The sequence below is a fragment of the Buteo buteo genome, chromosome 2, assembly GCF_964188355.1.
Source record: "Buteo buteo chromosome 2, bButBut1.hap1.1, whole genome shotgun sequence".
Lineage (NCBI taxonomy): Eukaryota > Metazoa > Chordata > Aves > Accipitriformes > Accipitridae > Buteo > Buteo buteo.
In genome coordinates, this window is record NC_134172.1 from 6,200,300 (window position 1) to 6,215,965 (window position 15,666).

Genomic DNA, 15,666 nt, shown 5'->3' on the forward strand with positions numbered 1-15,666 from the left:
AGATCACTGCACCTGGTTAGTTTGAAGACCACTGGACGGTGCACTTTTGGCTGAAGAGCACCTGGATAGTTGACTCATGGTGTTTTGCTGAGCTCAGCAGGAATGGGAGGATGTCCAAAGGTTTTGCTGTGCCTTAATGTCACTGCTACCTGGTCCACACATGGTCTTGCACTGTAACAAATAGAGGTCACAGTAAGAAGTAGAGCTAGGTGTGGTGGAATAGCATGTGAGAATGCAAACACACTTTTTCGTACATAAAATTGGATGTTTTGGGCTCTCATCATGATGAAGCTATGGGCCAAACGTAAAAAGTGCCTCAGGTGGCCTGAAGGGATAACTAAGGGAAGAGGATGACCCCATGGCCAAGGGGAGGGAGCCAAACGGCTGAAGAGAAGGTGAGAACAAAATGGGGTAGCGAGGTTTAGCTGGGAAAAGCAGATGCAAGACCTTAGTAGAGTGGCTTACCAAGCCACGACTGGAGGGCCGGTTGTGGGAAGGTGCTGAAAGTGGCAGTGGTGAGCAAATGCCAGAGACACTGTGAAGGGTTTGCTAAGGCGTATCGATTAATGTCCAAGCCTTCTTCAGGCCCTCCTATATCAGACATGGGAGTGAGGTGCTGCTCCTGTGCTTACACCCTCACTTATGCCCGTCTGTGTTCACGTCAGAACCTCTCGACCCCCATTGCCTCTTCGGAGGAGACCCAGGTCCATGTATCGGAACCTCCCCACTGCCGATGAAGCTGGTCAGGCAGGGCCAGAGGTATCTAAGGCGTTGGAGGGGCAGCAGAGCCTGGCCTGGCCCTGTTCCCCGAGGTAAGGTGAGGATCTATGGGGTGAAGCAGCTCCTGTTGCCAGAGGAGTCCCACAGGGACCGCTGAGACGATCAGCGCATCCTCGGTGTCAGTGACACCAACAGACGATGCTGCAACCCTGACTCCTGGCTGAGGGGCAGAGGTGTCAGGATCCTGGACCTGGCCCTTTGACTAGAGGACATTGTCCTCTCCTTCCTCCCGACCCCGTACTGGGAAGGCCCCAGGTCCATGACTAGAGCGAAGCTTGCAGAAAGGGACCCAGCAGGGAATGGCTGAGGAGAAGCAGCATTCATGCTGCTCTCATGACGCTGTGCAATGGGTCAGTGCCAAAGCCCAGATCCTGCAAATGCCCTGCCCCATCTCCAGCCATGGCCAGGTCCCACGCGACACTGGGGAGATTTTGTGCACCAAAGCCAAAGCAGAAAATGAATATCACCTCCAGGCATGTCCAGCCCGGACTTGGGACACCACAGCCTTCAAAACACCATTTGCTACAGCACAAAGCAACTGGAAACAAAAGGATGTTGCTGCAAGCCTGACTGACCAGCCTTCTTCTTCGACCAAGAGCAGTGCTGTGGTTTTTGGAGATAGCTTCATGAAAGGACACCAAATACATTCTCTGCTTGCAAACAAGAAGAGGCCAACTTTCTCTTTCTTTTGCGTGGCACTAGAGGACACTAAAATGTTGCGGCTGAGCTGGCAGCAGCCAACCAAAGACACTGTTAAAGACTGGCCATGACTGGGGAAAGCTGTCCAGATGCCCACTCAGTTTAACTGACATTGAATTGTAGTGTACGCTACACAGTTCAGGAAGCTTCCACAGCTGCTACTAGAGCAAATAAATATAGATCGTTCATCTGAAGACTTGGAAAAAAAAAAAAGTCCTAATTGAACCCAGTCATTCTGCTTTAACACTCTGTTTCTGCATTGTGTGTGGCTGATGGAAACCAAACACGTTTCCATCTGTGTGTTAAATTACAGGCTTACAATTTCTGTGTAGAAAACACTCCAGAGCCAATAGCAGTTACAAAGGCCAACTGTGAAACAGTAGGAAAGGAAAAAAAAATCAACACCATTTATTATTCACATATTGCATTACAAGTGTCTCTTATCAGACGCAGAGTATAATTTATATTATTCATGTAGAACCTCAAATTCAACACCACATAGAAATAAAAGCTAAATACGTGTGTGACAGGGTTTCGGTGACATCCTGATCAAACGTCGAGGCTTGGACCGACGAGAAGGCTGACGACCCAAGCGATTAGTGCAGGAGGGACACAGCCCGGTGCTCGCTTGCCCAGTACTACCACTCTACTGGCGATTCTTTATTGCTGTAAAACATGACAGGGATGGTTCCACGGGTACCAGTTTGCAAAGGACTGGGAAACACGTCGGGAGGAGGACTCGCGCAGCCAGGCATAGCAGACCGGGTTTCAGGAACAGTTCGAAGTGCATCTTTTCCAAACGCAGAGTGACACAGACCTCCTCTCCCTCTGACCACAGATATTTTGTTGATCGTCTGAAAGACCAGTTTCCAGACAGCAACGCCTCACTGGTCTGCCTAAAGAAAGATTGGGTGAGACTAAAACTTTAGTATATGCCTGTCCATTCATCACTTGCTCTCTGAGCATCTGTAGACATCCCTCTCCAAGTCTACTCCATCCTCTCTGGTGTCTCTCTTGGACAAAATTTCCATTCTCTTGCTGCTGAAGACAAGAAGGAGAGAGGAAGAAATGATACTGTATCCATCCTGGTTTCTGACATGTTTCTCTTTGCCTTAAATTTTCAGCTTTGTATATTTTTGGCCTTAAATTCAGACCTCCACGTCCCCACCTCTGGTGGGGAGCAGCCATCCCCCGTGTCATCCGCCAGGTCGGTGCCGCGGGTCTCGGGCAGGAGGAGGCAGAGCAGCTCCCCCACCACAGGACGGTGGTGGTCACAAGCTGGTCTGAGGGGAGGAGGAGACACCAGCACTGTGGGACGAGGGAGGACCCGGCACCGCTCGGGGATGGAGGCTGGGGATGAGCGGCAATGAGCCGTCACCTCCGAACGGTGCCTGGACGCGGACCGGGGAGCGGCTCTGGCCTGGGAGCCGCCTCCGGCGCACTTTGCATCCATCATCTCACCACCCCACGTACCAATTTTCCTGGAGGACAACTCTGCTAATAGGTGGCCTGCTGGGCTCAGCTCTACCCTCTCTTATCGAGAAGACTTGGTTTTGACAACTGTCCCAAGCTCTCAGTTTCATTTGCCCCATGTAGAGATCTTGGTTAGTCATAAAACTAGGTCTAAACTGCAGTGTCTTGGGGAGAATCCTAAAATAGATTTGGTTTAGAGAGTACCCTTAAGAAAAACATAGCATGTTACACACACAGACGTACAGAGCACACAGGATTAGGGCATAAGAAATGACACCAGCTTGGCTTTACCCGAGGTTCTGATGTCACTTGAAAAGCAGATTGACCTGATTTCTGCTGCATGTCTGAGTCGCTTCCTGGACAGACTCCCTGAGTGTTTTGTATCTTTATTCATGGAAACGGCAAAGCTGGATTGCCCTCGGTGTATGCAATTCAGCGTGGAATTTGGCAAAGGTCTCCTGGCCGCTTTCACCAGAGCGATAAGGACGCGTCACTAGACTCTGACCTGCTCACTTCATGTCTCATCTCAAATTCTTTGTCCTTCAATCCCAATCCAGATAGTATGTCTGAGCCCCCAACAAAGTCACTGAAGGCTCACACGAGTCTGGGCTGGTGTTTCATGAGTGGGTATGGCGCTGGCATGCTTATGGAAGTGGGAAGAAGGGTAGAAGATAGGGTCTTAAAACATCACCCCTTAAGCTGGCGTGGGAGAGAGAGGTCAGACTGGTTGATGCTATTGGGAGTAAAGGAAGAGAGGAGTAAATGTTACTTAGATTTGTGTAAATTTGCACCAACGATGCGCCTGTATCATGTGTACGCTCCACACACCCAAGCATATCACTGGGCTCTGGATCTACGTCCTTGGATGAGAAGACCTGCTATTATTCAGAGACATGCCTTGAACAGGAGGTTGAGCTAAGCAACCTCCAGAGGTTCCTTGTACCCTAAATCCATCACTGGCCAGGTCATGGGATGACTTGGCCAAGGAGATCCACCCTGGCAGAGGCATTTTGACCCTGTCTTGCTGAACGGGGAGTAGGTGCCTTTTCCATCAGTGTGTAACAAGCTGGAGTCTTCAAGCTTACCCTGTTGTGTGTGGTTCATGGTCTTCCCTCCCACTCCTCAGCCACCAGCATCTCCTGTGGCAAAGAGTTCAGATTTTGACTAAAAAAAAAACTCCTTGGGGGTGACCCAGACATGACTGCAGTCTCATGCGCTAACACAGATGTGACTTCTTGAGGCTGTTCTTCCTAACGTCACCAGACTGCCTCTTCTGAAGCCCTGGAAAAGCTTCAGTCCCTTGTAAACTCTGTCACCCTAAAATGACATTTCTCATTGAAAGACATTGTTCTTATGACTGTCTTCATCATTTGGGGCTGAGTGGGTCAATGCTGCATGGTGGAGATCTCTCAGGGACAAAGGCTGGGTCAGCCCTGCAAACCTCTGTTTCCTGGAGCCCCGCTGCTAGGGTTTCTGTGCTTATTTTCCTCTGGCCAACATTTTTGCCCAGGTGGATTACTAATGCACCAAAGCCTCTTGAAAATGGAAAAGCCTCTATCAGAGGGCTTGAGAAATCAGCAGGTCTCTGGGATGGACAGCTGGAAAGCCTGTACATCCACATACAAATGTCAAGGACTAGGGGAAGGGAGAGGGTGCGCCCAAGAGAGTTGTTCAGAAAAAGAAACCATTGCCTGGGGAGGAAGGCTGGTGAGGGCAGTAGGGCACTGATGCACGAATTCAAGGACTTGGCTTTTCTCTTACACAGCTCTGAACATCAGGAGTGACTGTGGTTGGAGACCGACTTGGACACCTACACGTTGGGGTGAATCGCGGCCAGAATGGATTCGTACCCACCAGCTGCGGTGCTCCTGTATTTTCCCTCTTCCTCTTAGTGCTGGCAGGGAGAGGTCAGGTTTATGGGTGTCATGTGTTAGTGACAACCTGGTCTGGGGTGTCACTCAGAGTGTCTTCAGCACCCCTATAACAGGCCACCCCCTCCCCACTGCTTCAGCGGAAGGTGCTTGATCCCTGCAAGCCTTTAGGTCGCATTTCTTCATCTCTAAACACAGCTCCACCAGGTTTCAGGCAGGTTGGTGAGATGGCATCTCTGTCCCAAGTCTCTTGCCCCATCCCAAGGTGAGACCGATTTCAGCATCTAATGAGTCCTGTAACTTTCAAGGACATCTCTCTTTTCCCTGATTCATGTTGATTGAACAGTCTCCCTGCACAGAACACTGACACACTGCTTTACAACAGGGGCAGTCATTAAGCAGCTTTATTCCTCCAGCAGATCTGACAGACCCAGGGTTATTTCAGCACTGGAGAGGCAGGAAGGTTTGGGTTTTTTTAATTTTTATTTTTAAAATTAATTATTTTAACATCTTAATTTTTTTTTTTTTTTACAGACAGCTGATTAAAACAGGTGAAGTGATATGCTACACAATCTTTTTCATAATACATGTGTTCTTTCTTTGACCCTCTGAGGTTTCTGGTGAGCTTGGTTATTATTAGTATAAATTGTTAACTCCTGTAACATTTATGTTATGACAGCAAAGGGCAGTCAGGGAGGGTCAGAGTGCAACCGCACAGGGAGAGCAGATGTAGTAATGTCCCCACACCCCAGGATTCAGGAGACCTCAGTTCCCTTTCTTCCTCTGCCCTTCTGACCGTGTGACCTTGGCAAGGTCATTTCACTTATCTTTGCTTATCATCCTACAACGAGGCTAATGATGGCGACCTCCTATGCGAAGCGATTTTGCAGTCTACTGTACTGAAGGAAAAAATATAATGGGGGGAGTGAGATATCATTATTAAGTGTAGGCAAGCCATATGGTGAAAAGGTGTATGATGTTTTGGGTTGGATTAATCTCTGGATGTCTAAATGTAGTTGTCTATATGTGAAATATAGATACTTAAGGTTGCATTGTAGTTAGTGAAGATGGATTGACACAGTTAATAGAGTCCAGAGAGCTGTTAACTTTTTGAATGCAGTTGTCTGTTTTCGGGTGGGCTGAATCACTCCCCAGACTGTACTTACCAATTCTTCATTGACTGCGATGCAGGCTTAAGCATCTGGTTTACATTAAAACACTAATATTGCAGACACCTAAACCTAATTTTGAGACAAATCTTCACCCTGCCCCCCTCAGCTTTGCCTTTGCTCCTTATGGCCAAGGTTTCGGTTCCTTCCTGATAATGGCATTCTCTTCTCATTTGAGTTTCTAGTTTTTGATAAGCTTGTTGCTCATGGCTGCTTGCTGGTTGGAGGTCTGTCTCCCCTCAGTGGCCATGCAGACATCCTCTGAGGGACCTCAGCAGTAGATTTTGCAGAAGATCCCCTCTGCAGAAGACCCCGGGTGCAGAGAATGGGGTGCTGGTTGGTGTCTCCTTGGAGGTTCCTCACAGTGAAGCCAGTTCCTGCGATGTTCTTTTTCGGGCACTGAGCACTGACCCACTATGACCAGGATAGAGATCTTAAATTTAGCTCCTTAAGCCATTAATAAACCAGCCTACGCACAACTGAATTTGTTTCATGCCAAATGAGTGAGGGATTTCTAAACTGATTTAACGAATCAATTTTTGTCCCATATCAGCTAACTTGTGCTGCAGGGGTAGGTGCTTTTTTTAATCTTTTTTTTTTCAACTATATAAAGAACTCCTGGTCTAAAAGGCCATCATTTAAAACATTCAGGTCTGCAGAAGACAGACTTTCGTAATCTTCAACTCCTGATGTTTTTCTACTCGTGTTCATTTTTTCTGGAGCCTCCTGGCCCATTTTGGTTGAATCAACATTGAAAGGATCAAAGACACCCCGATTAAAGGTTTCAGAAGCGTGGCTGGGGAACATGTACGTTGGGGGAAAACTGTCTTCCTGCGTAGAGAGATGCTTGTTTGTTGAGCCTTCAGCACTGAGACCCAATCCAGAAGTATCTTCTGCAGTCTTTGGAGCCCGGCATTGTGGATCCAACTGCTGCAGCAGTGCACAGCTCTGAATCCCTCCTGGGTCTCTAATATTAGTCTCATCCTGTGCAGGAAGAATCAAGAGACTGGAGGTATCCCACAGCACTAGTGGGACATTTGTTTCTGCTGGGATTTCCTGGCATAATTCTGAAGGATTTGGATCAAAGCAAGGTGGAGCTTCTGCCTCTGAGTTTTGCAAGGCTGAATTTGGGGTTTTACTTGCTATGCTGGGAAAATCTTGTCCTCCAGAAAAGAACAAGTTATTGTCCTCCAGAAAATCCATGTTGTCTAACTGAAGCTCAGTTTCCTTGGGTAACTTTTCTGAATTGCTTGATGAAAAAAATATCCCATCCTCTATCACTGCGTCCTGGACATCCAGACTCAATAAGTTCTGAATTTCCAGTAGATGATCATCATGATGATTTCCTTCCCTGATGAGATTTTTGCTGTTATCAGCTGCAGGCATAAACTCTGGACAAGGATGTAGAGGGTTTGTTCCACCTTCTGAGGTTACTGCAGCTTCTTTCTGATTTTCCTGTGCTGGCATGAGAGAGCTGTCCTGTTGCTGCTGAACCTGACTATTTAAATCCAGTTGATCATGAATGTCAAGTTCAGTTCTCTCACATTTATCATCATCTGAAATGATTGTACTAGGAGCTAACAACAGGACGTCAGTCTCCTTGCCCTCAGAAGAGTCTGAGAAGCCTCCAGAGCTCTCCTGGATATGTTTAGGGAAGTTCTCCATCTTTCCTGGCTGTGGCAGCTGATCATTCTTGGAGGCCTCTTGTTTTGCTTGGCTGGAGGGGCTGAGGAGGACCTGGGGCTTATCTGACCTTTCATCAGTATTTGTTTTTTCTGAGGATGTTGCAGTTTTTTCTTGTTGAGTCTGCTTCTTCTCCGAGGAGTAACCAAACAAAGTGACAAGGGCTGACTGGGGCTTAGTGGGTTTTCTCTGGGTTGTTGTTTCCTTCTTGGGAGTGCTGCCTTTGTCTTCAGAACCAAAAAGCGTAGTGAAGGGTTTTTTCCCAAGCCTGAAACCTTTACCTAGTATCTCTTTGCAGGCTTGACTGCTTCTGGTCTCTTTGCTCTGGGCACCAGGCCTTGAGGTATGCACAGTGCTTTGCCCTGGGAGTTTCAGACCAATTTTTTCTTCACTCACTGGATGACCTCCAGATTTGTCTAAGGATAAATTTGGTTTGGAAGAGTCTAGTGTCTTGGCTGGTTGCTCAGAAATGTGAAGGATGTTTCCACTAAGAACTTCTCTGGGATCCTTTGACTTGGAGTTGTTGACTTCATCATGTGAGGGCCAAGTGGCACAGATTCCTTTCAGAGGTGTGTCTGCTGATACTGGAAAATCCTTGCCAGGTGATTTTATATCACGTCTCAAAATATCCTCATGAGGCTTAGTTATCAGTGGGCCACTTGTGCCCTGAGGTTCTGTTTCTTGTCGACAGGACACATTGTGGTCATCTGTCTTATCTGGCAAACCAGGTGAAAAGACTCTGCTCTTTTCTGCTTTGTTTTCCTGAGATGTATGCTCAGGACTAGGCTCTTCCAGAAACCCTGATGTGCTTACTGGTATCACTTCCTTTGTCTTCTCAAATTCTGCCCCTTTGCTCTCAATTCCATGCAAATGACTTCTGCTGGATGACTGCATGTTTTCCCCCAAAGTTACTGGTATCTCTTTCCCAGGGAACTCATCGGTGTTTGCCTCTGATTTCTTATTCACCAGCTCAGCGATCTCAGGTGATACGCTCAGCCCTTCTGGCTCCAGGGAGCCAGGAGGTACGTAAGGAGTCCCTGACACACCGGAGAGGCAATGGGCTTCTTCAGCTTCTTTTTCAGGGGGATCAACACCCTCAGCTCCACATTTTAGCTCTACACTTGTAGTGTTTCTGTTTTCGGGCTCTCCTGGCACACAGATGGGCTGTGGGCTGTTCATTCTCTCTCCAGGACGATGCTTGTCTCCTGCAGTGGCTGGAGTGGCTGTGGTCAGTTCAGGCTCGTCATCTGTCCTTGCAGGCATTATGCGTCCTTCGTTGGACATGCTTATAGACCCACAGTCCTCATTTTCCTTCACTGGGAGCTCCGCAGCAGAGAGGATGCAGTCCCCTGTGCCCGCCAGGTACCTCCAGTTGGTGGGTTTAGTGCTTTGACGTGTGGTGTGGTGGACAACAAGCGAGCCACGAGGCAGGGGTTTCACAGGCTCCAGGACTAGAGGGGAGGAGGCAGAGGCACGTCCTTTCTTCAACTGGGCTTTGCCTTGCTGGATTGCAGCCACTCGCTGGGACACCTTGCCCCCTCGCTTCCCTTTGGACATGTCCCCATCCCCAATCTTGTGACTGTCTTTCTGTTCTCCGGTCTTGGGCCAGGAACACGCTTGCTTTCTTTCCTTGGTATAGGTGACACCAGGTAAGAAGCTTCCCTTCTCCACTGCTGTCTCCTCCGCTGATTTTCCCTCCTGACCCCTGAGCATCCTCCTGCCTGCCCTGCTGCCCGCAGCCTGGTAGGTTTGCAGGCTCAGTGTGGGTTTTTCCCAGGAACACGATCCCTTTCCAGCTTTTCCGTCTACAGCCAACAAGGCTGTTTCTGAAGGCGGCCAGCACGTTCTGAGCTTGTTCCCTAAGAGGACAGACCTGTTGTTCAGCTCTTGCCTGTGCTCGGTCAGCCGCAAGCTGCACCGTGCATCGAAGGGTGTGAGTTTCTCTCTTGTTTCAGTCTTCTTTTTGGCCCTGTTAGACCAGTCCTGGGGCTGCGGTCCTTTACCTACCATCGTGACTTGCTGAACCTGCTGGTCTCCTAGCCAGTGCTCCAGTCTTTCTGTCTCACTTCTGCTTTTAGCTCCAGCCATCTGCTTGTAGTGGACTTGGCAGTAAAACACCCCATGGAGGGCAGCATAGTTTTGCAAGCTGGAAAACACACATTGGCATAGCTGTTAGTAGCTGTGTGGGAGGGAAGGATTAACAGTGGCACTGATGGACAGGTTTTCAGCAAAATTGTTCTTCGGTGGAAACTGTTGGGGAAGGGAGGGGGTTTGAAGAATGAAACCTTTCAAAAGTAGTGTCATTTTTTTTGAGGATATGTTTGATATTTCTTTCAAAAACCAAAACATGAAAAATGAAACATTTCCTTGCAGTACCTCTGGGAGCTGTAGTCCAGGTTATGTGCAATCCCTTCCTCATTTATGGGCCGGGCTTCATACCAGCACTTCATCTCTTCCCCTGTATGCACAGTATGGACCATATGGGTAAAACTGCACAGGGCTCCCATAATACAACAACTTTATGGTGGGAAAAAGTCTCTGTACAGCTGGGGGGGGGGGGGCAAGAGGATGGCAAGCAGCCTCGCAGAAAAAGACTGGGGTGTCTTGGTGGCTGACAAGCTGAAAACAAGCCAGCAGTGTGCCCTTGTGATAGAGAAGCCAACTACATCCTAGGTTGCATTAGCAAGAGCCCAGCCAACTGGTCGAGAGAAGTGACCGTTCCTCTGCATTTGGCACTTGTAGGACCACATTTAGCACTTGTAGGACCACATGGGGAGTACTTTGTCCAGTTTTGGGCTCCTCAGTGCAACAAAGCCATTGACATACTGGAAGGAGTCCAGCAAAGGGCAGGGGCCTGGAACATGTGTCATCTGAAGAGAAGCTGAGAGCTGAGTTAGCTAGGTCTTATAAGGAGAAGGTTAAGAGGGAGGAACTTATAGCTGTGTGTGTCTATTTTATGGGAGGTTATAGAGAAGACAGGGCTGGAGTGCTCTTGGAGGTGGGCAGTGACAAGATGAGAGGCAATGGGAACAAGTTGTAACATGGGAATTTGGGATGAGATATAAGTAAAAACCTTTTCACTGGTGGTCGAATCTTGAAAGAGGGGTCCCAACTGTGAGGCTGTGGAATCTCCATCCTTGGAGCCATTCAAACCTCTCCTGGACATGTTCCTGAGCTACCTGCCCTCCTTGGACCCGCAGGAGGCTGGGTGGAGACTTCCAGAGGTACCTTCCAACCTACCTGACTCCATGAACATGTGAGGCACTCAAATGATTCCTCCAATTAAATTCTATATCATCATTCCCAAATTGTAAATATTTCTTGTATTTTCAGCTCACGCTTGCACCACCATGCAGATTCTTGACCCACAGATGTCTACAAGCTTGAGGTGGGCAGTCTTCAGACTCTAGTGATGGAGAGGCAGCTTGCATTAGGGAAACTGTCTACCCTTTCTCATTTCCTGAAGCCTGCCCTGTTGGAATTACCCTTGGACTATTGTGATGGAAACTACTTGGACATCCCTTAAAAGTAAATGCACCTGGGTCCTACCACTCACCTCAGCTTCTTTCCACAGACCTGGCAGCAGAAACACGAGCGGTGCACACAGACTTTGTCAGTGACCACCCGCTCCATGGCGTAGGCAGGCTGCAGGCATGAGGCACACACTTCTTTCAACATGGGCTGAAGAAGGAGAAGAAGAGACTGAAGTTAAATAACTCTGAATCATGACCACTTGGAAATGCAGCTGCGAGCTAATTTGCTGGATCTTCTGCTTGTGTTGGATTTTCTTGTTGATGTTCTTTTGGAGATCTGTTGTGAGAGTTAAGATTCCTGTCTGACTCAATTTACTTGTCATCTTGGATAGGTCAGCATTAATTTTCAGTCAGGACAGAATGACAAGACACCTTTAAACCCCTGATGAGAGAAGTTATTTGATTAGAGCCAATGATTCACTCAGCTGAATCATTTAAAAGCCTTGAGTGAGGTAAGAAACATTGTTCAGAGGCTCTGACTCAAAAACTCTGGTCGGGCAGCTCCTGAAATCACCGATATCATATAGCTGCTCACACAGATCACATAGTCCAAACCCTAAAAAGGAAGCACATCGCAGCATTAAAGCTTCCACAGCTCCATAAACCTAGTGGTTTACTCTGTGGGCTGTATTTTATGCCGTGACCTGATTCCCCAAACACCACTTTATGTGAAGAGCCCAGAGAATCTCTCTGGAAAGCATTGCCAAGACGAGCTATTTTATTAGTGGAGAGAGGATGGGAATAAAGAATCTTGGACATCAGCCTAGCTGCTGAAATAGCTCCAGGTCGTCTTCACGGTCAAGTAATCCAGAGGATGCTGGTGGCAATTTGGATATCTCTGTGCACTCCTTTTCACTGTGGTGCAAAGCAGAGGCTCAGCTTCCCTGGTGAGTCCATCTGCAAGTCAGGTCTGTCCAAAGCTCCCAAAGGAGCACAGCTGAGCCTAACCCAACCTTGACTGACCCGGTCAGTGCTCTGAGTACTGATACTCCCTCACATGAGGGCTTCTCTGCCTCTTTGTTTAGGGGTAATTTGCCACAGTTTGATTCGATAGAGTTTTGCTGGTGCTCTCTGATCCCGTTCAATATGTGGTCACCCTGGTTTGCAGTGTTGTCAGCTCAGAGAAAAGGCAACTTTACTTTCTGCTCTTATATGGAGTGGGCTGATGGCCAGATTTTAGCTTTGACCAGAGGAAACAGGTTGCCCAGAGAGGTTGTGGCTGCCCCATCCCTGGCGGTGTTCAAGGCCAGGCTGGATGGGGCTTTGGGCAACCTGATCTGGTGGAAGGTGTCCCTGCCCATGGCAGGGGGTTGGGATTAGGTGATCTTCAAGGTGCCTTCCAACCCAAACCATTCTGTGAATCTATGATTCTGATTCTACGAAACGTGAAAGGTGTTTCTGTATCTCAAGAGATGAGTTGACAAGGGAACAAGAACCCTGTCTTTTATTTGCAACAGACACCAATTTTTTTTTAATTACCTTCATTTTGGCTGAACATACCAGTAGGGTTAGGTCATCTTTGTTTTGCTATGACAACACTTAGAAGAAGAGTTTAACATCTTTGGGTTTGTTCCCTCTCTCTAGAGGGAACTATACCCCCTGTCTTTCCTTCAGTCTCCAATGATCTCAGCATACCTCTGCTATTCCAGTCCTCTCCAGAGAGAGGACCGTAGTTCTGTGTCTACATATGTAATGAGTGTCTAAACTCCCAGTGTACTCAGTGGAGGTCCGGTTAAGGGAATCTAGGAGGTGATGCATCTATCCTAAAACAGGCCCATGTAGTTGGATGAAATCAGTCAGTTAGACAAGATGAATTTCACCAATGTGATTACAGAACTGTGCTGATGCCAATGGGAGGGCAGTGCTGGTGAAGGTGAAGCAGAAATATGTTTTTGTGCAAAGATAAGGTAGATCCTTCAAGTGGAAAATGGTAGCAGAAACCAGGTGGAAAGTGATGCTGTGTTAGTGGGTCGGTCCAAGAGAAATTGAAGCTCTGCACCTTTGGCATGGATGTCATTTCACTGGAGGAAATGAACAGGCTATTTGGCAAAGAACAGTGAGTGGTGATGGGCAGCTGCACGAACACAGCATCATCTGTGATGATGGAGCAAAGTGCCAGTCCTGGCGATAGTAAATCTCAGTCAATGGATCAACTTTGCTGTATTTGGCAGCACAGATCTCAGTTACTTCTAGATACTCTGCCAGGCGTTTCCTCTGACAGTGACACGCTCTCATACAGCACGAAGGTGTGTGTCCTGGCAGAGAAAAGAGTAACGGTTGACATGTCTCTGTTGCATAACAAAAAAATGCTTTCCTTTTTTCATACCAAGGAAGGAAGCAGAGCTGTTTAGCAAACAAACCAGATCTCTCTACTCTTAGATGGGAATGAGTGCATGTACTCCTGGAGTGTGTTTCCAAAGTGGGATAATCTTTTATAGGTCTCTTTCACCAGGGGATTTATTTTAAGTGCTCACGGTCTGATGCATGGCAAATACTCTTGCTCTTCAGAGGTATTTTTATCAGCCCCAGGAATAAGCCTTCCTAATGGTTTGGAAGATAGAGAGGTGATTAGTAGCAATTGAATGGCACTGTGGGCAAGGAAATTATCTTAAGTCTTCTGTGAAAAGCAGTTACAGAGTGTTCCTAAAAGGCTGTTCTAGCACACTGCTGATTACTGCCATGCTGAAAGTTGCAGCTGGCTTATCAGTTGTTGCCTTTTTTTCCGTAGGTGAATTAAAATCTTTATAGTAGGAGGGGTCAGCCTGAACATGCCTGTGTTATTGACAGGTGGAGAAGATGGTGACCGCAAAGCTTTCTAACCTAAGACTGAGTATCCTCAGGGAGACCAGTGGCTGAAATGGAGCTGGGAAGGGTAGTGCTTGATGTAGGCACTTCAAATGTGGCATATTTCGTATCTACTGCTGCAAGAGAACCGGATCTGGAGCTGAATTCTTCCTTTGACCACTCAAGGACATACAGTCAAGACAAGGCCATCTGTCCTCTGTCCACTGGCCCAGGTAATTCTCCCAGCCATTCTGCTCTCAAAAATATCTACCTAGCACCATGTAAGAATGTAGCGACCCACTAGGGCAAAGAATGGTGAACAATGTCATGCCTTGTATCCAAAGATCACAGAAAAACTATGACAAGTCATTTGGGATTTGAAAGTTTGTATGTGCTCTGCTGGTTTATTATTGCAAAGTCTGAGAATATGAGCTGATCCGTCAGCTTGTATTTGAGTTTCAGATCTTTGCATTTGTTTTTTTCTCCAGCTCTTTCAGTGCTTCAAGGAGCCATGTATGGCCCTGAAATAATGCAGCATCTGTCCCTCATGATATTTCAGTTCCTGGCTGATGGAAATACCATGAAAGAAACACATCTCAAATGATCTTAGCCTCATAAATGGCTCATTGAGGCATTTAGAAATCCTGTAAAACCAGAAACACAAACAATAAGATCAGTATTTTTAAGCACTGGCAGTACAGGTTATTTGGGTTTATTTGAGTTCCTGTGGAATAATTTTCATTGCCCGAGCAACCTGTTTGCAACTTACTAAAACTGCTCTGCAGCTGTCCTTAAAAAGAAATGAAACAAACATGTGTTATGGGCATCCTGAAACGAGTTAAGATGAGAAACAATCAAGGATAAGAAAGCAGTGTTGGAAAAATTTTGAAGAGCAGCTCCAAATTACTAATTCTCCCCTGTTTCTACAATTGGTCCTACTAAAACAATTGGGAAAGTCTAAGCAGTTATTTTTTCTAATTCTGTGAAACGAGAGAACCATACACTCAGTTTATGGTGATCTGTTCTTCTACCTCAACCTTCGGTGTACTCTTTGGTGGAACTGATAATTATATTCTTTTGGCATACCTAACTTCCAAATTTTTGGGGTCCTAGAGGCAAACCAAATTGCTCTGGGTATGTGCCTGCTTTTCTGGGGGTTGAAACAGAACTTCTACTTGGTCTGCAACACCTTGAACAAGGTACTGCATGATGTGAGACGTTATTTGCTGTTTAAAAACCTAGCTATGGACTCAGGGGTGTGAAGTGGTAGATGCTGAAACAGTCCCTTCCCACTGTCCTGCTCTTCAGTCATCGATGTGAGCTCTTTTCCCTCAGAGGAAAAAAAAGAAAACATTAACCACAATATCTTACTGAAACATGGTGGTTTTTTGAATAAGGTTACTGTCCCCTTCTGCAGAAAAGTAAACTGATGCACTGAGAGGTGAAGTGGCTTGCCATAGACCAGCCAGAAGGTCTACAGTCAGACTCAGGGGTCAGTAGCCAGGCAGTAGGACACAGCTCCCTGAGAAACCATCCAGTCACTCTGTAGGCTCCTCGCCTTCTCCCACATCTGGAGCAAAGCCCGTGCTTACTCGCCTCATTCCCAAACTGAGGCCAACCTGTGATGTGAGGTTGAGGCACAGCACTGAGCAATGGCTGGTTCATCAACTGTCC